Below are 20,884 nucleotides of genomic sequence, written 5' to 3' on the forward strand. Positions count from 1 at the left end.
GGATTTATTGTCCTATTATCTAGAGATTTATTAATAATTCAGATTAAACTTGAAAGTGTGTTCTGTAGGTTTCTTTGGGTTTTTTTTGGAGGAGGGGGAAGAAGACAAGCCTGTTATTAAACATTTACCAGCACAGTTCTGCTTAGATTCCAGTTTGGATATCCTGTTGAAACTATCCAAGTTTAGATGAAAAGTATTCTCTACATATAGTTTATCTGTAGTTATACATGTTGGTTTATTGGTCTCTATTCTAACAAGTGGTTAGAGGAAGGAAAATAGTTTCTGGTTTTTGGAAAGATCACAGGATTATTATAGTCCTCTTTAAAAAAAAACAGACAAAAAAAATCCTTTATGCAACTAGAGGCTATTTTAGGTGACTTAATATCACATGATTTGGAACCCAAAAGAGCCACCATTAGTCCAAAGAATCATTCCTTGTTCAGAATGTATGGTATAGTTTATTTATAGATGTTATGAACAATATTTCTAAATTCTCTCAGAACAAAATATTATTGTGTACATAAAAGTCAATTAAATGTGATGTCAGAACTAGTTAGCCCAGTAGGCTGTAATTTAAATAAATTTTTTCATTTTAGTACTATCTTAAAGGATACTATTGGTTAATTACTAAGGCTTTTAAATTGTTTTTAAAGGACAGCAGTATCTGATGGTTAGAGATAAATATTTTTAGACTTGCATTAAATATTTTTTATATTCTAAGAAAATTAATTTTTAAAATGAGGAAATTAAACTAAAGAGAGGCAGATTATTTAATTATTCATTCAATTTCCATGTTAGATCATATTACATTTTTATTTCTGGCTCTGGGGTTGAAGATAGCTTGATTTCACCTATGTGACCATAGAGAAGGTCTTAAGACCTGATAGGACTTTAAGAGATGATCTGACTCATAATAAAGGGAAAACTGGAGTCCAAATAGTAGAATAGAGTTCTAACTTGAATTCCCACATTCTGAATAATAATAATAATAATAATAATAATAATAAAATAATTCAGTCCTTTTTTTTTTAAAAAAGAATCCTTATGATTTCTCTCAACACATTCAATTTAGATTAATGTATAGCTCAGAAACAATGTAAAGACTGTCAGACTGCATTCTATGGGGGGGAGTGAGATTAGGGGGAAAACTGTAAAATTCAAAAGTACATTTTAAAAAAAAGGATTCTTTTTTCTTTTTTTTTTTAGAGTTTTTTTTTTTGCAAGGCGATAGGGTTAAGTGGTTTGTCCAAAGCCACACAGTCAGGCAATTCTAAGTGTCTGAGGCCCGATTTGAACTGAGGTAGCCCTGATTCCAGGGCTGGTGCTCTATCCACTGTACCACCCAACTACCCCTAAAAAAAAAAAAAAAGGATTCTTAAAACAGGATTTGAATTTCATACAAACAGTGGATTTTATTATTGTTGTTGTTGTTTAATTTTTTGAGACCATAGGTGTTAAGTGATTTGCCCAGGATCACTGAACTAGTAATTGTCTGAGCCTTCATTTGACTCCAGGGTCTCCCCAATTCCAGGGCTGTTGTGCTATTCTCCCTGCCCACACCACCTAGTTTCCTTCCTCTCCCCTCCCGCTTAGGACTTTATAGTCACATCATCTTCTTCTCTGTTAAAGGAATAGAATGTAAGGAAAAGATAGATTTAGAAGTGAAGGGAACTTATAGATCATTAATTTCAGTGCTGCCCCCCCCTTGACAGATTTAGATATTGAGGCTCGGAGAGGTTTAAATGACTTGTCCAAGGTCATCAAGTGAACCAGAATTTACAGCCAGGGCTTCTGATGTGATATGACAAACTCTAATGTGCTCCCTGTTGTTGTTACCCAATACTGGCTTTTTGTGTGTGTGTTTTTTCTCAACCCCCAACTTCAAGAAGTTCCTTTATCTTAGTGGTTCTTTTTCGTGTGTGTGTGTGTGTGTGTGTGTGTGTGTGTGTGTGTGTGTGTACCGCTTTGGCAGGGCAAGTGAAACCCACGAATACTTAGAATTACTAAAGAAATCAATTATATTGATTGATCAATTATATTGGCCAAGATGGCCAAGTAGCACAATGAAGTTTTTTGAGCTCCTTGTCTGTCTCCTCCCTTAATTCCTCAAAAACAAAACTAGAAAATACATTCTGATGGGAACAGGCAAGAGTGAGAAATTTTTCCAGGCCAGGTTGTCAGAGGGAGACAGATTCTGTGGACCCTGGAATGAGATCTGGTCTGGAGTGCTTCTGACTGGGTAGCAGGGCCAGAGGAGGTCCAGAGACATCTGAGGAAGGGCCAACTTTGTCTCTCTCTCTCTACTCAATTCTGGGTCCTAGATGGACAGACTCTGAAGGGGATCTACATCAAGCATGGTGTTCCTGGTTATAAAGCTGTTGGAAGAGCACATTTGGGGCTCAGCTCTAGCTCTCAGATCACTGAAACTTCCTGAGGAATGTCCGAGCTTGCCACAACATCTCCTGTTCAGACCATAGACAGGCTGGGGATTGGCAGAGAGAGCTCAGATTGTCCTGGATCAAGCACTTGGGGAACCCCAGGAACTTTTAGTGGACCTCAGCCCTAGCTGTTCCTGAGGGAGAGCCTGGAAGAGTAGAATCCTCATTATTCCAAGAAAGCAGCAATAAGATTGTCCCTGAGCTTTCTTCTGGAGTCAGGACCACTAACATGTAGTTTGAATTTTAGATGAAGGATGGAGACAATAACCAAAAAGATCTCACGATAAAAAGCTATCTTCTTGACAAGGAGGCTCAAGACACAAACCCAGCTTAAGTTTAAATTCAACTAGAATTCCTAGAAGAGAATGCAACAAGAATTAGGAAAACAAGTTTGAAGATGTTATTATAATGAAATGAGAGTTCTAGAGGGGAAAAAAATGAAAAAGAATTGGAAAGAGAATTAACAACTTGGCACAATAGGTGCAAAACTTTGTCTAAACAATAAAAGCCCTTGAAAATAAGTATGGAGTAAATAGAAGGTAATGATTCCATGAGACAAAAAATATCAAAATCAAAAGGCAAAAAAAAATAGAATAAAATGTTAGGGGTCTCATAGCAAAAACAGCTAACTTGGAAATCAGATCAAAGAGAAAAAATTAATAATCACTGGACTATCTGAAAACCACAAACAAAAGTGAAAGAAGCCTTGATGTCTTTATTTCAGGAACTCTTAAAACAGCACAGATTGTTTTTAGAACCAGAGAACAAAATAGAAATAAAATTCACCACCGTCTGAAAGAAATCACCAAATAAAAACTCTCAGAAACATCATTGCCAAAATATAGAGTTTCTGTGTCAAATAAAAAAAATTGCAAGTATCTGAGGTTGAATTTGAATCCAGCCCAGTGCACTACCACTGCACTACCCAGCTTCCCCCCAAATTTCAAGTGTTGACTAGCCATAGTGAGGATCATCTAGGATCTAGCAACCACCACTTCATTAGAGCAGAGAACTTGGAATACAATATTCCAGAAGTTAATGATATAAATTTATAGTGAAGAATAACATATCTGGCAAAAGTGAGTATAGTATAATATAATACAAAGTTGGGGGATAAATGGATTTTTAATTAAATAGAGGACTTTCAAATATTCTTGATAAAAAGACCAGAACTGGGGAGAATATTTGCAGTTGAAAAACTAGAGTTAAAAGAAACACAAAAAAGGACTAAACAAGGATAAATTGTTTACATTTTAATAGGTATATGGGAAGATGGTGTATGTGTTTCCCGTGAACTCTATCATCATTAGGAGTCTTAGAAGGAGTCTAATTAGACATGTCTGGGAATAGGCATTTTCTTTCTTTTTGTTGGGTTTTATTTTTTATTTTTATTTTTTTGGTCTTGATGAATTTCAGAATGGAAAGAGGAAGAGTGGTAAGTATACCATTGAGGGACAGCTAGGTGGTGCAGTGAGTAGAACCCTGGCCCTGGAGTCAGGAGGACCTGAGTTCAATATTACTTCAGACTCTTAATAATTGCCTATCTGTCTGACCTTGGATACATTTTAACCTCATTGCTTTAAATAAATAAAATTTTTAAAAAGTACGCTGTTGGAAGGAGAATCAAAGGAAAGGAAAGTTAGGGAAAATTATACTCTGTAAACATAATCAGGAGAGGGAGTAGGTTGAACTCTCATATGAACTGGTCTATGGAGAGAAGAATTTATACCCATAGTTGGGTATAGTAATAGATTTTACTTAAATATGAAGAGAAGAAATAAAGGAATTAGATCTAGGAAGAGAAGATTAAGGAGGACTTAGTTCTAAGCAAAACAAACTCTAAGGTTGTACAAAAATATGTTTAGCTCTTTTTGAGGTGACAAAGAATGGAAATCTTATACATTCTGAAATGACTAAATAATTTATGGTATATAAAGATGATGGAACCTGAATGTGTTACAAGAAATGAGGATGGCTTTGGTTTCAGCGAAATGTGGGAAGCCTTATGAACTATTGTGACATTAACTGGATGAAAACCAGGAGAGCAATTCATGACAATAGTATGATAAAGATATATAACTTTGAAAGAATTAGGGACTTTGATCCGATGTAAGGACCAATCACAATTCCAACTAACCTCATAGAGAAGGGAAGATCTTAGAGTATAGAATGAGACTTTTTTGAACAAATTTTGCTTGACATTTTACTTGTTTATCATGGAGGTTTGTTTTTCTTTTGTTTTCAATTAAGAGGCTATTGTTTGCTTCATTCTTATTTACCTGCCTTAATCACTGAGATACTCTGAGGGTCTTGCCATCCCAGTTTAATTTAAAAAAATTTTTTTTTTCCAAACTAAGCAAAAGTGGTTATTCTTGACTTTTGCCTCATTCTTCTCTTTCCTAGCCTTAAACACTGAATGGGCATTGCCTCAGTCAAACGTTAAAACTTAGTTTTAAAAGGCCAGGGTCTCCCACTGCATCCAGGGCCATCTCCAGTCATCATCTAGTCACTGGTCTCAGATGGCTCCAGGTGAGGCTGGTGACTTTGCACAGCCCCCCCCCCCCCCCCCCATGGCTTCACCTCTCTGATGTCATGGTCCTCTTCAAAAATGAAGGTCAAACAATCACAGCAGTTCTCAATTTTGGGGTGAGGGATTGTTCTGAATGGAAGAGAGAATAGAGTTTTTTTAATTAAAGAAATGAAATGTAATTAAAGTTATGATTAAAAGATATTTTAACAGTTCACCAAAAAAAGGGCCCCAGTTTAAGAACCTCTGCTTTTATCTATTTATTTTGCCTTATCACTTAGAAATAGAACCGGAAAAGAACCTTAGATCCCATTGCTAATGTTACCTAGTTAGATTTGGTCTTTATTCCTTTGAACTCTGACCTTGCTTAGAAAGTGATGGGTTATTATTCTTTCAATATACATTAAGCAAATAAAATTCAAAGCAAATTCTATTTAAAGAGGATCCTAATGATAGAGCGATCTACATGTGTAAAACACACTGAAAAGAAACTTTTTTTTAGTTTACAAATTATTTCAGTGTTGAAGTTCTACCTCTGATTTCCTTAAGTTGTCCATGTCTTTAAGAAATAAAAGGAAGGAAGGAAGGAAGCAAGCAAGTAAGCAAGCAAGCAAGAGGTCATCTGCCACCTTGGTCTGGTGGACATTGTAGTTTCCCACCTTTGCTTAGCAATATCAGACTTTAAAGCTGTCAGCGTTTTTATAATTTTTTTTTGTTGACTTTATTAGCAGACATTTGACCCACTGCCTTTTTTCCTGGAGTCCCTTCTTAGGTATTCTGTTGTAATATAGCAACAAAATGTGTATGATAAAAATCTTTCTAAAATGTATTAATCAATTTTACTGCCTTAAGTAAGTAGGGGGTGATGAACATAACAGAATCTTTTCTTTTTAGAACACTCAGCATTGGTTATCATTGTTCTATATGCAGGTTTGAACAAACCATGTAGAACTGAAAGTATTTTATATTTTAATTTTTATGTATGTTCTGTATCAGACAAATGATTTATATCTTTTTTTACAAATGAGCTTTTAAGTCCCTAAGTCACCTTATTTCATTCCTATGGATTGTTAAAATATTAATTTCTAATTAAAAGAACTCATTTTTGAACAGTGAAGTTTCTTTTGAATGCCTGAAGGTTTTTTCCTTTTAAGCACTAGAACTTAAATATTTTTAACCATTTTCATGGAAATATCATGACTGAATCAATTATTGAATTTGACTTTAATATAAATCCAGTTATAGTACATTACTTGTATGACTTTGTGCTTCATATATCAGCATTCTTTTTCTCCAAATTTGTATTAATTACCCATAGGGTGCTTATGAGGAAAATCCCATTTAAACCCTTAAAATTGTGTAGAAAGTTGAGGGGTTTTTTTTGTTTACATGTCATTGAGGAAAAAACTAAAATTGAAATTAAATGTAAAAAATGGTGAGAGTTGCTGTTTTTATTAAAAATCTTATAGAAAGGTGAGAGTTTTTGTTTACATGTAACTGAGGAAAAAATAAAATAGAAATTAAATGTTTTTTAAAAAAAGTGAGAGTTGCTGTTTTATTATTAGGAATGCTTCTGGGTTACTGAAATGTTGGAACTGTTTGACCCTACATGCATGGTCTTGTACTATTGTGCTTTTTTGTTGCCTTACGATTTTCCTGACTAATTACTGCTACTGTTAACTCTTAACATTAGTTCTTATTTCTTGTTTCTTCCTAATTAGTTGCTGGTGACCTGGGAACTAGATAATCACACTTTTTTTAGGATTCTTCCTACTAAGAATGACTATATTGAGTATTGGAGGAATCATTATTATACTGTATGGACTAGAATTTCTGTTCAGGAACTAGTATTTATTTTGGTTGCTCAGAGACTTTTTTTTTAAAAAACATTTTGAAGATATTAGGCAATTATACCCTGAATTGTGGATACTTGCCAGAAAATTGATTTCTAGGTCAACCTTGCATTTTTTGTTTGATTAGAACCTTTGGTTTCATTTGCATTGGTTATTTCCAAATGCAAACCTGCAACTGCTCTTCAGTTTATAGTTGTAGAGAATTGCTTTGGGACACTGAAAAGTTTAATAACTTGTCTGGTTATTTGTGGGAAGTGTGACTTAAGACTGCAGTTTTTCTATCTCAGACAGAGACTAGACCTTCTCTACCTTACTCAAGGCTAGCTACTTCTCAAGCTTTCCAAGTTTGAAATGAGACCAAAGTAAGAATTGTTCAAAAGAAAGTAACAAATTTGTTTTTTCCTTTTCATTTGAAACAGACTTTGTTTCTTCTGGCTTATTTCTTTACTGATACTGAGTTATAATAAGTAAAAGCCCAGTAGATATCTCAGCCAAAACAGTGTTTAAGAAAAAAATAGAACACTTACTCATTTCACTGGTGGGTAGCTCAGCGTCTTCATCTGGAAAAAAGGGGGTTGGACTTGGTGACATTGGAGATCTCTGTCTCGGTATCTTTTAGCTCCACCATTCATTAAATGTACCCATCAGGTGTAAGACAGTGACTGGATGAAGGACCGAAAATGGTAAACCAGCATATTTGTCACTCAGTCTATTGGAAAGGATATGGTATGTAAACACTGGCTTTATAGATTTATAGGTTTATTTACAGATTTAAGATAGAATGGTAATGGGTGCAAAGGAGGAATCTGGAGGAATGTTTTACGAAGGAAAGTTCATAGGATTGTTTGATCTTTCATCTTATGACTGGACTGTAGTCTTAGCCTCTTTTCATTTTGCAAAGAAGGAACAGAGGCTTAGGTAAATTTATATATTTACCAAGACTGCAACTTTCTAGAAAACTCTCTTAAGGGTCTTGGAAGAAAGGGAGGGAAAAAGCTTCACTAGACATATTCTGGAATTACTCATTTTTTTAGAAGTGAGTTTATATGCTAATGATAAGTTGGCTGAATGTAACTTTAATTTAATCAAAATTACCATTCCACTAGAAATGTAATGGTACATTTAAAATAGAATCAGAATCATTTTTTTCCTCCCACTGAACTTTGTACGCCTGCTTTTAAAATCTGCATCTGATAATACTATGCAATCTGGATAGTTTAGCAAATGACAATATACCTTTTTCATATAAGAGTTAATCAGTAGCCAGGGTGGTTTTACTGGTTGATTATATTAGAAGGAAAAGATTTCCCCCCCTCTTATTGTACTTTGTCAGCTTTAATATTTATGTTGTATTGTGTATGAAGAATAAGGGAAACAAAACACTAAAGTCTGAAAAAAAAATTCAAACCCTAATTCATTTTCACTTAGATTCATTTATGTTCTAGTTTTTAGTGAGTTAGACTATTTTTGTTTTGTGTTTAGCTACTTTTATTTTTGAAGAGTAGTTCTTGTTCCCAGCCCCTATCTCCCGTCCCGACTCCCCTCCCCCATCTTTTACCTGCAGATTTGCATGTTTGACCTAGCACAGTAATTGGGCCCACAGCAACATGGGCGTGCCTCCCTTAGAAACACTGAGTTTCATGTGTGACTCATAAGCCGAGGCTCAGGCACCACTTCCCCAATCTACAGGAGCCATTTTAACAGCACCAAACTGCTGCATTTCTTTTATCTTGGAGCCCCTGGGAGCAAACCAAGAGGGATGAAACCTATTTAAGGTAACTGTGTTTGGGCTTTACCTTTGGAGGCTGTTGCCTCTCTAGGATTCTGCACCAGCAAAGGCTTTACCTGTGGAGGAACATGGCTGAGTGGGATCCCCCCACCCCCCATCCCCTTCTCTCTCTGGTAATCTATCCAGTTAGTCACATGCTTGATTGTACTTCACTATCTGGGGAAAAAAAAACAAAGAATACTGTTTCTGGTGGGGTCTGGGCTTTCCTGGTTTATTTCTTGGAAATCAATAGTGGTCAATTGTAATGGAGAAAAAGAACGATTCATTTAATAGTAGAGTTGATATTTGGGAGCTTATTTTTCTTGAAAAGGCAAAGTACTCTTAAGTCAAGTTTCATAGTAAATTTGTTTTCCTTAGATCAAGTGGATCTTTAAAGTGTTTTTATGTAATTCATAATAGATAAATTTTTGCACAGGTATAGAGTATAGAGACAACTGATCAATCTGTCTCTACTAAGGCTGACTTAACTATACTTCCAAGTTAGCTACACTTGAGTTTTTTTGGTTATGTATTCATACCAACCATTCTTCTTCCCTTTTTAAATTTAATTTTTTAATTTTCAAGTATTATGTTCTGAGAAATGTGGTAGCATTTTCATGTCCGGTCTGACAGATGAAGTGAAGACATTTTTGAGGGACATTTCTTTAGGGGGAAAAGAAAGGTTAAAATTAGGTTATTCATTGTTAGAAATATGTTGTTATTATAATCGGCTTTATTCTGGGTTGATAGTGTTTGAGATACCAAATTCTGTAATTTCTTTAATTCTTAATTTGAGATTATAGTTTTTCACAGAGAAGAAGAGTCAAATATGTTAGCCTTTTACCTATGTAGAAACTATTATTAAAATTTGTCAGTTTTCACTCCTGAAAAGAGGGAAACAAGTAATTATAGATTGTAGAGACTCCCTTTTTATTAGCTCTTGAGAAATCTTTATTGACATTTAAAAATAAATTTCATTGAAAAGATGTCCTGAGAAAGCTAGATTAATATAATTATTCTAAAACTTGAATAAAAAATTATTAGTAATAAGAAAGTCAAATTTGATTGTCACAGTATTTAACTACTTCTTTGGGACTTAAATTAATTTTCTGAGTGCTGAAAACCTGTCTGATGCATGCAATTATTGTTCTTTACTCTTTTGAAAGGAATGTTAGGCCTTGCTATTGTGATGTTTTTACAAGAGAGTCATACATGTGCTTTTTGCCTGGAGAGCTGTGAGTAGCAACTTGTTCCTTCTCATTTTTTATGCCTATCAGCATAGTCAGCCATTGAGTAAGCAAATACTTTCTTCTCTCATTCTTTCCTGTGGTGCTTAGGTGGGGGGAACTCCTCTTAATCTTGAGGGCAACCAACCTATAGGGAAAAAAAAAGTTAGTGAAAGGTTACACACAAGGAAAAAATAGATGACATTGACTTTTTTTGAGGAGGGGGTAAGGAGAAAACTTAATTACATACAAACACAAAATCTCTTATATATTAGATGTTAATATATGACATGTTATATAGAAATATAGAAATCAGGTCAATATCTTAATTTCCAAGTCTAATGTACTTTTCCCAAACCTTATCTTTCTTAACCCCTATTTGACACTCTTTGAGTCTTTCCTTTTTGGAATTTGGTGATCCTCTTCTCCCTTGGGTTTTTCTCCTACCTCTGATAACTTTTCAGGTTCCTTTGCTGGAACTTCATCCACTTCATGCCCACAAAATATGGGTGTCTTCAGCACATTATCTTGGGCCCTCTTTTCTCTATTATCTTAGTGGTGGATTTCATTATCTGGTTAATTCAGTTTATATCTTTATGCAAACGAAGTTCAGATCTGTATCACTTGCTGTAATCTCAATCCTGCATCATCAGCTGCCTATTAGACATTGAAAAGTGAGTATCCCTATGCATCTCAAAGGCAACATATCTAAAATGAACTTCTTGTCCTCCAAACCTCTCCTGGGACTAAGCTTCTCTCTTTCTGAAGGGTACAAACTCCTTTGTTTTGTTTTCAAAGGTCTATCCTTTCTCACCTTTCCAGGCTTACCTATGCCCAGCAATACTGACTTCCTTACCCCTCCTCTTTCTGAATGCGGTGTGCTCTATAGTTGCATCTCAGTTTTTGCCTTCACTGGCTATGCCCCATATTTGGAATATTTACTGAACTCATCTCAGCTTATTAGAATCCCTCTTCAAGCCTCAGCTCAGATTCTACCTTCTGCACGAAGGTCTCCTGTGGCCCCCTCAGTTGTGAGTGCCTTCCCCTCTGAATTACCTCCCAAATACTCTGAATCTTATGTGTTATCTATTAATGTGTATGCTGTCTCTTCCTTTAGAATGTAAGATCCTTGAAGGAGTTAAAGCTTACAGAATATTAGTTTGATTGCTTGACTGCAGCCAGCTAATTATCTGCTAGACCACAATGACTATTGTTTTCAGAACTAAAAAAATTGAATTCTTGGGTATTGATTGTGTACTGTCCCTTGCAGTTTAACTTTTTTTATTCTAGCCCAGAGAATCTCCACACCTTGGTAAACCAAGTCTCTGAAAATAAAGGATAAAGAGTCAATGAAAAGGAATGAATTAGTTTAGCATTTCAAAGGCCAATAAGAGATAACATCGTGAAGCCTTTTGCCTGCCCGGCTGACCAGGGTTTAACTGGAACAGTCCTAGGATCATTGATCTAGCAAAATAGCAAGAGACCCAAGCCATCTAGTCCAACCTCCTCATTTTAAGGAGAAAACTGAGACCTAGAAACGCTGTGAAACTTGCCCAAAATTTTAAAGGTAGGATTAAAAGTAGGGCCCCCAGACCCCAGAGCAGGTCCTCTTTATATTATGACATGGAGAGACTTTTGGAACTGAAAAAAAGGTTGAAAAGACCTTTTTTGTGTCTTGGCCCTTTTCAAAGTCTGGTGAAACTTAAACAAATCCTTCTGAATATTTTTTCAGTTTCGTAAAGTAAAATACATATTACAAAGAAAAGCAATTTGTTGAAATACAGTGATCAAAACAATGTCATAGACTTTAGATTAAGAACCCTTGATGCCATAGTCCAGTCCTTATATTGTAGATATCAGGTAGTGGAATCTCAGAGAGATTAAGTGATTTAGCATGCTGGAATAATAGATTTAGTGCTGGAAGGTGACCTGAAAGCTTTTTACTGTCACTTTATAGATGAGGAAACAGTGAGGTTGGTTAGTTAGGGGCCCATAGTCACCCAGAGGGATTGAATCTAGATCTTGCTCATTCCAGATCCATTCTTATTAGTGACAACAGACTCCTCCTCATGGCGTTTCCCTCTGGTGACTGACTTCTGTGGCTTTTTCTCTTTCTTTTTGTCCTCCCTACTTACTGGTTTCTGCTCAGTGTTCTTTTTCTTCTTTTGCTCATATTTGTTTCATAGTCATCCCCTTTTTCTCCTTTTTTGGTTGCTTGGTTGTTTCAATTGTGCCTTCATGACCCCTTTTGGGGTTTCCTTGCCAATGATACTGGAGTGGTGTACAGTTTCCTTCTCCAACTCATTTTACAGATAAGGAAACTAAGGTAAATAGTTACTTGCCCTGGGTTACATAGATAGTAAATGTCTGAGGTCACATTTGAATTCTGGTCTTCCTTGACTTTAGGGAAGCTGGGCACCTCTGTTTACTGTGCCATTTAGCTAAAAAACATTCCCTTTTAGGTCTATTGATTTTGTTAGACTACACAATCCCCATTTTGTCCTAAGGCATTCTTTAGAGGCAGGGGAAACCCTCCTCAACTGCAGGAGCTGATGTGATGACATGAAAATGAGTTGGATTTCATTGAGAGGGACTGTGCAAAGTCATTAGCTTCACTTACTCCTCTGGAGCCATCTGGACCAATGGCCAGATATGGCTTAGGACAACTAGGGGTGGCCCTGATTTCAGTGGGAGGCTGCTGGGTAGAGCAATACACAACTTTTTTTGCTGTATTTTTTGTTGTTGTTGTTGTTGTTGTGTGAATGAGAGGGCAAGTTTCTTTGGCCAGCTGATATGATCTGTATAGCTTTTATGCTAGTCTATGGCTCTTATACTTAGGGGTATCTGGCATGCCTCACTGGTTCTATTTTTTTCCTACAGCCATGCTGAACACTTTACTTAATGGAAATGGGAAGAAAGCCAATAAACTGCATTGCTAGAAAGCCAGTATAAATTGTTTCTATCAGTTATACTTATTGTATTAGTCAGTCCCTGACTGTCTAAGGAACTGTGGCTAATTTGGAGATTGGTACTATATCTCTGACCCAATCCTGCTCTTCAATTATCCAAGTCAAATGGAGTTGATGGGGGGCTTCCATTACAAGAGTAATCTCTACCTTTACCATGGATATAAAAAATATCAGTAAATAGAAATTCTGTTACAGATCTATTTCGGGGTCTTGACTACTAAATCAATAATGAATTTTTGATCAATAAAATTCCTAGTCATTTGCCCACAACAAAACCTCATGAAGCCTATGCTGCTTTGTGTTGTTAATGGAGGGGAAAAGGAGAAGAGATTCTGAATTGAGGTCATGATTCCTGGATATCATCTTTTGGAAATTATGAGAATTTGCTGGACTTGCTGTTGATGGATTTCTGTGTTCTCTTTCATTTTGTTTGTCTTGGAAGACCTATCTGATAAGTTTTAGCTAGTTTACTTGTTATTCACCTTCTGTGCTGACCAGTAAAGAAATTTTCCTGTACAAAGTACCCTGGACCCATTTTATCACTGACACATGCTCTGACATAATAGTTGTATATTCAAAGTACATTCTATTGACTCATTTACTTATTTTTTTAAATCTTTTTACATTTTTTTACTAGCATTAGACTTCTTGAATTTTAGAACTGGAACAGGCCTTGAAGATTATCTAGTTCACTTCCCTCATTTCTAATAGGAAGACATTGAGACTCAGAGGAGTGAAATAACTTGACCAAGGCCAGCACAGCAAGCTGATTAGTAGAGAGCTGATACCAGAACTCCTGATTCCCCTTGTGATAGTTTTTCCTCTATTCTTTTCCAGTCTGACCAATGGAGCCTTCATATTGTTGACACTCCTATCTTTATTTCTGTTCTTCACATAATACAAAGATCCGGCATGTTTACTTTTTAATCTGTATAAGCCTAACAATTTCAGTGATACAAAGTAGACCTGGGTCTAATTAATTGTTGAATTGATTAAAGATTTCATTAGGACTTATAATCCTTGTTGGATAATAACTATTTTCCTATGTCCTTTTGATTGTAATAATTCCAACGAAGGGGGGAGATGAGATGAGATGAGATTTCCATCTGTTAATGGGAACAGGTCTAAGTGAATGGGAAGATAGGGATGGGGAAGGAAACATAATGATATATATATATAATATATATGTGGAACTCCATACTAAGTGCTTTACAACTTATTTCATTTGATCCTCAAAGCAATTCTGGGAAGGGTAGGCACTATTATCAACATTTATAATTTAGGAAACTGAGGCAAAGAGTTAAATGACTACACAGAGCCTAAGAATGGATTTGAACTCAGGTCTAACTGCCATCAGGTCTGGCACTCTAGCTACTTTGCTCTCTAGCTGCCTCTGTCCTAGATCCCTACATTTTAAGAAAAAACATTTCTTCTTTTAAAAAGGGGGTTTTATTGATGTCTCTTAGTTTCCAATAAATCCTTTGCCCAAGAAATCTTCCTTGTAGCAAATAAAAACAATCAAGTAAAGTCAAATGATATTGTGACTAGGTCTGACAGTGTATGCAATGTTCTGTCTCTCTGTTTCCTTGCTTTTTCAAGAAAAGAAGGGAAATTTGTTTTCTTATTTCTTAAGGCCAAGATCAATCATTAAAATTGCATAGGATTTGGCTTGATTGTGGTGTTATTTTCTTGTTTCTCCTTTTCTTTATCACTCGGTTTAATATAAGTTTTAGAGGTTCCTATTTATGTGGAATTTATGCAACTTTAATTCTGATCTTCCCTATTATATGATTGGGTATAACTGTATATTTGTGGTTAGATATTACATATTATGATATATGTTTACTGCTAAAAAATATAGCAATTTTCAGCTCTTTGGGAATAACTTGTTTGATTTTTCTTTAGTTTTGTTTAAAAAAATTTTTTTGGAGGGGAAACATCTATGAATAACATCTATTTTAAATTAAAATTTCTACACTACAGTGAACACTACAGATCATTCTTAAATCATAAAGTAAGAAATGATAGTTAATTAAGTAGGCAGTAGTGGAATGTCCAAAGGTGCTTTTTTAAAAACTGTTCCAGGAATAATAGGAAGGCTTGGTCTGTTAGAGAAAGAAGCTGATTAGTTAGGGTGCTGATGATGCCTCTAGCATGCCTAAACTTCCTGGGGTCTTCATCTTAACCAAATTGGCCTTTTTGCATTCTACCTTCTTTCTTCTCCATACTTTCTTTTTTTTTTTTTAGGTGTTCTTTTTTCTTTTGCAAGGCAAATGGGGTTAAGTGGCTTGCCCGAGGCCACACAGCTAGGTAATTATGAAGTGTCTGAAACTGGATTTGAACCCAGGTAATCCTGACTCCAAGGCAGGTGTTTTATCCACTGCAACACCTAGCCGCCCCTCTCTCCATACTTTCACTAGATCTAACAGGAGGGAGTGCTTCTTTCCTTGACACCTCAGACCCCTGAACCCCCAATCTCTTCCCATCTTAAATGTCTCCTTATTGTACCTTGAATTAAAATTATTTCTGGCCCTTCCCCTCATTGAACTATAAGCTACTTGAGAGCTAAGCCTTCTTCTCCCAGTAACCTAGCTGCATAGATAGCTGTTTAATGAAGGAAATGACTCACCAAACAAACTCCATTCATAAGCTTAATGAACTTCATCCAACCTGGCACTTTTCCAAGGGTTGAGGATACAGAGAAAATGTTAAAAACAATGCCTAGAAGTTTCCTTTCTAATGGGAGAGACAACTTTCTAATAGGCACCCCAAAATGAGGTGGGGGAAGGGGAGGTCACCTTTCGAACCAAAGACCTACAGTAGAAGGCAGAGTTTGATGAACGCATGCTAGGCATGGAGGACATTCATTTACTCTGGTCATATGGTGGACAGTTAATAAATGATTTCTGACTACTTTGATTGCTAGGTGTTGGGAGGCAATCCAGAAAAAAAACCCCAACAAAAAAAAGTTGTATATCTGTAGTCCACTAACCTGATTTTAAATCTCACTTGCCACTGCTTATATGATTGTGGATGTGCCAATTTTCCTAAACTTCAGTTTCCTTATCCATAAAACACAGGGGTTAGTCAATTCCTTCTGAGATGTCTTCTAGGTTCTATGTTTCTGATCCATGGGTACTAGGAGTAACATTTCCAGCTTGATCTTTTAGTAATCAAAAAGGAATTGACTTAAAGTGTATTGATTTAACCTAATTTGAGGAAGGAAGTCAGTATTACAAATTAGACTGAATTAAAAGTTTTAACTAAGTCTTTTATTTAGAGTGATTCAAATTTATAGTTGCTTTTGGGGGTTTTCCCATTAAAAGTTTCTTAACATCTCACTTAAGAAACATAAAAGGGGGTGGCTAGATGACTCAGTGGAAAGAGCACAGGCCCTGGAGTCAGGAGGACCTGAGTTCAAATTCAGACTCAGACACTTAATAATAACCTAGCTGTGTGGCCTTGGGCAAGCCCCTTAACTTAACCCCATTTACCTTGTCAAAAAAAACCAAAACCCTAAAAAAAAAAAGAAACATGAAAGGATGCTTGCTTTTTCTAGATAGTGATTTACTTTTTCAAGAGGTTTAAGGACCTAATGGCAAAAAAAATTTTTTTAATAATTGATTTGGTGGGATCTTTAGAGATACCGTGCCTTTCATTTGCTGAAGAAGAAAGGAAGTATTTTGGCATTAATTGATTAGCTTTGTCATCATAGCAGAATCTTGTCCACTATTCTTTTTTCATTGTAACTTGTTGTCTTTTCATTTTTATTAAACCCTGGTCTTCAGTCTTCCTGTTCTCCGACCTTCCCCTTGACTTTTGAATGATATATAAAAAAAGGGTAGCTAGGGTCGGCTAGGTGGTACAGTGGATAGAGAACTGGCCCTGGAGTCAGGAGTACTTGAGTTCAAATCCAGCCTCAGACACTTAATAATTACCTAGCTGTGTGGCCTTGGGCAAGCCACTTAACTCCATTGCCTTGCAAAAACTTAAAAAAAAAAAGGCAGCTAGTGGCCCAGTGGATAGAGTACTGGGCTTGGATTCAGGAAGTCCTTAGTTCAAAGTTCAAATCTGGACTCAAATATTTATTACTAATGTAACCCTGGACAAGTCCCTTGACCCTATTTACCTACATTTCCTCATGTATAAAATGAGCTGGAGAAGGAAATGACAAGTCATTCTATTCTAGTATCTTTGCCAGGAAAATCCCCAAATAGGGTCATATGGAGAGTCTGAAAGGACCAAACCACAACAAATACTTTAAAAGCCTTGATCTTGAGTACTTTGATGTATCTGTGATCTCATTTGGATTTCTTTCCAAAAATTCAGATCTAACCTAACTAAGCCTACAGGTCTAGTGGAACTAGAGTTTTCCATTCCCTGGAAAACAGTGATCTTAAGATTTAATTTTTTGGTCAAGTTATGTTATCAGCTTAGGGTGATAATAGTTTTAAAACAGATAGAAGTGTGCCTTTTATACTTTTTTTTCCTGGTAATTGATTTGGGAACCATACAATGTTATATTTGCTTCAATGAGGGAGAAACCTATGCTTTGTAGCTTGATGAATTACTAAAAAAGAAATTCTCAAATATTTTTCCTTTCCCCTTCACAAAAAAAAATCACAATTTTGAAAAAAAAGTAGTTCTTTAGAGGCCAATATACAGTTATGCTGTTGAAGATATAATTCATGCATAATAGTATTTACTTTTCCTAGCATTTTCACTTTAGGAAACATTTCCTTTATGATCTCTTTTTTCCCCCTTCCTTGGAGTCCCTCCAGTCTATTGTTTGCAAATGTGGTGTTGGCATTGTATTTGCATGGCATTAACAAATACCAGTGTATCTAGTGTAACCTTTCAGCAAATGAAGGTTAAATATAGCAGCATAGCCAATTTGATCCTGTCACTCCTTAAAACAAGATTATCTCTGGGGAATTTTGATCTCGTAGACTAGGAATACTGAAGTTCCCATAGGTCTAGAAATCTGACACTCATCAATTTAGAGTTACTGGTTCACAGTTGCTCAGGTTAGTCATAATAAGAAATAGTCATATTTCAAGCCGAGCTCCCGAAATATGAGCAAACACCCAAACCAGTGGTGATTTTTTGTTGTTGTTGTTTGTCTGTTTTTGTTTTTTAATATTCGAGTAATTGACAATATTAGAAAGATCAAATTGAATGAGTCCAATTATGCTCATGTGTTCAAAGCTAGTCTCTAGGTTAAGGAGAAAAAAGGGAGGGTAGCACTTAGCTGGATTTTTTGTTTTGGGGTGAAGTTACAAGAGTTCAATCTTCTCAGCGGACACTAAGCAGAGGAGTGTTGTAGTGTGTTCTTAAGATTATTCTTTGGGTAAGAGTGTTTTCATTATGTATGCTAAATTTGGTTTAGACTTAATTCTGAGTTTCTTTTTACATTTTTTTTGGTAAATACTTAACAAATTGTTAAATACTTACCAAGTACTTGTTTGTAAGGCATTATTATTGTTAGGTACTATGAAAGATTACAAAATATTCTCTGTGTGTGCACGCCTGCGAGCCGTGTGCACTTTGTAAATTTCAATTATTTGAACAAATTCAAATATTGTTATTTTATCCTCATAACTACCTTAACAAGAAAGAGCTCATTTCAATTTTAAAGTTTATAATACTCTATTCAAAATAATTTTGAAATGTGATATTTATTTTGCCTGTTGCATATGATTATTGAATGCGAACTGATATATCTCTCATTAGATTATAAGCCCTTTGAGAGCAAAGGCAGCTTCATTGTGGCAAAGTGAGTGAATAGAAAAGGGTGCCAGAGACATGGATTAGCTCTGTGGACATGGATAATCAATTTGCTTCTGGGTCTGTTTATTCCTTTCTTTTTAAAAATGTTTTATTTATTTAAGGCAACTAAGCGACTTGCACAAGGTCACACACAAGGCAATTATTGTCCGAGGTCTTATTTGAACTCAGGTCCTCCTGCTCTATCCATTCCACCCTCTACCTGCCCTCTAGGTCTGTTTTCTCAGCTTTAAAAATCAGACTAATACTATTTACACCACATACCCCATCAGATTCTTGTGAAGCCCAGTAAAAATGGAATTATTATTTTGATGTCTTCCACAGCAGGAAGATTGTGGGGCATCGGGGATAGAAGTTTGTGTCATCTTCTCTGGAGGAGGGAGATAACAGTAGCTTTAGGAAGTTTTAGGTTCTAGACCCACCTCTGTTACTACCCTTTCCGGGTGGGAAGATGGGGTGACTTTAGGCCAGTCCCTTTACTTCTTTTCTGTTCAGATTTGGTCTGGTGAAGGAAACTGAACCTACACAATCTCCAAGGCCCTTTCCAGTTTGGATTAGTGTTTAAGTACAAGTGTGAGATTCTTCATGTTTGGATACTGTTAAGTCTCTTTGCTGAGATTTTGTTTTATTATTCCCTCTTTCTCCCCCCTTCTCCCCCCCCCCCATCTATTCCTTGCTTTTGGAGAATCTTGAGTAAATCCTTTGGAAAGCCAGCAAGTGCATTTATATTGATCTCCTTTTTAGAAGAGAGTTAGATTTCCTGTAATGTTATGGTTTTTTTTATTTTGCTAGTAAATTCAGGCATATGCATGACCTCTTAGTCTTTCTATGATGAGATTAAAATCAGAAATTCCTTATTAGCTTTGCTTGTCAATATCCATTAGTTTTGTCTTTGTTTTGTATTGATCTATGCATTTCTAAGAATTTATCTGGAAAGATAAAGAGATTTGGTTGGTTGCCTTATTCATTGTTTGTCTTGTTTTCTATAAAGTGAAAGCAGATCTTAGGGGTTTCTATTGATTATGTTTTGAGCACTGAAAAACAAGTTTTCTGGACCAGAATAGCCAATATTAAAAGATAGTTTAAAAAAAACTGCAGACCAAGAAAAATGACTGTTGCAATTGATTGGGTGACTTTATACAAAATCTGAAGAAATATAAGAAAATTATTACCATTATTAGCTATTAAAAGGAAAGCTAAAAAAAACCAAATTATATATATATATATAAATAAATTGTAGGGAAAAGTAAGAGGCCAAAGTGGAAACAAAGAATTGTATAGTTCTTTGCATAGGGTGTTTTTTTTTTTTAATATTAGTTAAATTGGGGAAAAACAAGTTAGATAGTCTAATCTTTGATTATTTGAACTAGTAGAATATAGAACACTTAATCACTGAATAATAAACATTTATTGCTGTAGTACTGTATGAAATAAGCTAATGAGGTGTAGGTTAAGGTTCTATTATCCTCTATCTATGTGCAAGTAGACTAATCAGCTAAGGATATCAGTAAAGTAATATTGTTGGATCAAACAGTTACACACACACACACACACACACACACACACACACACACAAACACAGACATTTGCTTATCAAGAAATTGTATGTTGATTTATTCAATTACTATTTCTCAAAGAAAGTGAAATTCAGACCTGAAGTGAATGTGCAGCTGAAGAAAGGGAAGTTGAGAAAGGAGGAAGCAAATTGTTCGTGATTTCGCTACCACTTTGTGAGAGAGATTTGTTGAACTTTGGTTTCTTAAAAAAAATTTTTTAATTGATACCTTTTTTTTGCATTATCTACAGTTTGTTCTATATCCTTACTCTCCTCTTTCCAAAAGAGCCAGCCTTTATATCAGAGGTGGATAGCCTTTTAAAATATTTTGATAACTGTTTCAATATAATTGATTTTCTTTGTAATCTTATGTATTTTGTTTTATGCATTTATAAACTGTGTCCTGAGAAGGGGTGTCAAGCACTTCACTTAGGGCCCTTAATGGTTGACTTGACTTGAAAAAGGGGGTCCTAGATTTCACCAAACCATGGCTTAAAAACTGTTAGAAGAGTATTCCTTATTTATCAGAAAGAAGACATAAAGAGAAAGGGGGGGGATTTAGCAAAACTAATCAATATAGCAAGATCCAACTTATATAAATAGAAAGTTGCTTTGCATTCCTTTTTATTAGACTGTGGATTAACTGAGTATGATAGGGAAAATAACCTCATGATCCCTATTCTTCTACAGGAACATAATAGCCAAATGCTGCTTTGTGCTCACATTTGACTAATTATTCACGTGATCCATAATTTTTTTTT

General features: G+C 35.6%; 1 protein-coding gene across 5 annotated transcripts in view; it reads left to right on the plus strand.

The window, feature by feature from the left end:
- ELF1 (E74 like ETS transcription factor 1) overlaps positions 1 to 20,884 on the plus strand; it is a 138,216-nt gene that overhangs the window by 36,401 nt on the left and 80,931 nt on the right. The window contains exon 1 of one of the 5 annotated variants that reach the window (XM_074191753.1): positions 6,100 to 8,593. The exons of 2 other annotated variants lie outside the window; for them this stretch is intronic. The gene's annotated coding sequence lies outside the window, so the exon portion shown is untranslated. Of the gene's footprint in view, positions 1 to 6,099; positions 8,594 to 20,884 lie in introns of those variants that run through there. 2 more of the 5 variants (XM_074191754.1, XM_074191760.1) reach the window with 2 other exon arrangements.

The sequence above is a fragment of the Macrotis lagotis genome, chromosome 6, assembly GCF_037893015.1.
Source record: "Macrotis lagotis isolate mMagLag1 chromosome 6, bilby.v1.9.chrom.fasta, whole genome shotgun sequence".
Taxonomy (NCBI): Eukaryota; Metazoa; Chordata; class Mammalia; order Peramelemorphia; family Peramelidae; genus Macrotis; species Macrotis lagotis.